Source organism: Aplysia californica, unplaced genomic scaffold (genome assembly GCF_000002075.1).
Source record: "Aplysia californica isolate F4 #8 unplaced genomic scaffold, AplCal3.0 scaffold00023, whole genome shotgun sequence".
In the NCBI taxonomy this organism is placed as follows: Eukaryota; Metazoa; Mollusca; class Gastropoda; order Aplysiida; family Aplysiidae; genus Aplysia; species Aplysia californica.
In genome coordinates, this window is record NW_004797293.1 from 1,143,653 (window position 1) to 1,146,131 (window position 2,479).

Sequence of the window (2,479 nt, forward strand, 5' to 3'; positions counted from 1 at the left end):
TCTCTCTCTCACACCCCCCCTCTCTCTCTCTGACAAGTAAACGAATCAGGGCGTCCACTCATTAAATGTTGGCTTTTGACTTTTAATTTGCAAATGCCCAGCTGGTGACTTACTGTCTCCCTATACATAAGATAGAGAGCAGTCGACGTCACACTTGCCTGTCCCTGGCCACGTTCTCCTATCTAGGCACATCCAGGCCTTGGGTGATTGCCTCATCCCTTACCGTGCCTCTATAGCTTCCAGTTCATATAATAATATCCTGCTTCTCCATTTTAACCATACACAGCATTGCTTTCGGTAACAGTGTCAAATTAAAGCTCCCCGTAATTCTTCCGTTCTTCCGTTTACATGTATAAGTGGTAAGACCCCATGAGCATCAACATTTATTGATGATTTCTCTATGAGGGTCGCCCTGTTTTGATGTGACACCATAAAGGCATACATTTTGTGACGCAACTGGTAATTTGACAACTAATGTTCATTGCCTTTAGCGCAACGCTTACAGATTGGAAAAGGAACTAAGTTTTATAATTTTTTGTTGAATTAAGTGATTTTTTACGCTCTCATTGACACAATTTAGATCAATTAGGGTGCGGGCTTTTTTTTGTGTGAACCGTTCTGAACCTGCCTGTCTGGTTCAAGCCGGGCTGAGGGGGATACAACACCGCAGCAGAAAGATCGATAAAAATTCTCCACACTTTGGAATCGAACCTTCTGCATTCGACAGCGAAGTACCTTACCGTCATACACAGACACTTGTTGGTCTGCTAGCTTTGTTGGATTGAACATTTGACACTATCTGTCGCACTGCCCCCCCCCCCCCCCCCCCCCCCCCAACTGCTCTTTGGAAAAGAAAAAAAAGCAAGTTAATTGAACTTTACGCATAATATGCAGAACAACAGTCTAGTACATGCACACAGTGACATCGACAGGATGCGGAAACCTTTTGGATCTGCACAAAAGTCACTTTGTGCTCGCTAGACTGTAGATCTAGATTGTTTTAGCATTGACTCATTTATCGTTTATAGTATAGGGTGTGATACTTATTAAAAACCCCGAACAAACAAAAACAACACACAAAAAGTCAAAGATCCGGTACGTATCCCCCGCGGCTGATTTTTCTTCTTCTGGTCTAGTTGAATTGAACATCTTCACTCTTCCTTCCTCTCTATCTTGTTTTCTCGTTGCCTCACTTATTGTTCATAATACTGGATGTTTATACTTGAAACACAAAAAACAAACACCCCCCAACCAACAACAACCAACCCCCCCAAAACAAACAACAACAACAACAACAACAACAACAACAGCAAAAACAACAAACAAACAATAAAAAACCAACCCCAAAACCACACGCCCCGTAAAAAAAACAACAACAACCCAAAAACCCCAACAACCCCAAAACAAAACAAAAACCATCGAACAGACGAAAAACCCGCCAACTATCATTTCTCTTGACTTCTCCGTTTTTTCAGTTGTTGCTGTTAAAGTTTGGTGTGTGTGTTTTTTTTGTTGTTGTGTCATTTAACAGAAGACGGGCCTTTTATTTACCGCGGCCCAGGAGTCGGTAAAGATAGCGGTCCCAAGAACAACATTGTCGGGGGCGATACTGCTGATATCGGCACATATGCTTATCATGCAGGCATAATGGTAAGCGAGGTTTTTATGGGTCTTCATCTGAAGTTATGGGGGTGGGGGGTGGGGGGAGGGGGGGCTACACTCCGAAAGTCACGATTCGGCTCAAAATTATGGAATTTGAGTGTCAGACATTTTTAGCTTCCCCAGCCTCTCCTACAACTATTCGATGGCATAAGTAAATGTACACCTAAAAGCCTTATCCCCCCCGCCCCCATACCGGGCATGTTTGTCACCACCTTTTTCTCATACAGTCAATTTTTTTTATTTTCTTTATCGGCTGTTTTCTAAAAACGCAATTTTTCTCTATATTTTTTTGAATAACTCCACCATTTTTCTTCCAATCTCCATTTGAATTTTTGATATATGGAATAGATTTTTGTTGGTGGTGTCCGGAGTGTGGATCTTTACGCATTTTTGGCCAACTTGAATACTACAGCAGGGAAAAAAAATAAAATTTTCTAATTCGTTTAGGAAGAAACCAACAGACGAATTTTTAGATATAATTTTTGCTAACATGCATGCAAAAAAAAAAAAGAAAAACATTTTCCATGAAAACTAAGTGCGGTATTGATTACGTAAGACATGTCAACAAAATCCAATATGGCCGCCGTATCCATGGAAACGAAATTTTTCTTTCTCAAATTTGATTGTGGATTTTAAGACTCCTTACTATGCTTGTTATATGTGCGAAATTTGGTCTACTAATAAGCGAGATAGCCTCCAGGCGTAGCCCCCCAACCCTTAAGTATGATGAGGAAGATGATTATGATGATCTACTACTACTACTGCTACTACTACTACTACTACTACTACTACTACTACTACTACTACTACTACTACT

The 2,479-nt window shown here is 40.8% G+C and overlaps 1 long non-coding RNA gene across 1 annotated transcript in view; it reads left to right on the forward strand.

Annotated features, from left to right (window-relative positions):
• Window positions 1-1,535: 1,535 nt before the first annotated feature.
• LOC106013276 overlaps window positions 1,536-2,479 on the forward strand; it is a 4,961-nt gene continuing 4,017 nt past the window's right edge. The window contains exon 1 of the long non-coding RNA XR_001185304.1: window positions 1,536-1,650. This is a non-coding gene — a long non-coding RNA (uncharacterized LOC106013276). The remainder of the gene's footprint in view (window positions 1,651-2,479) is intronic.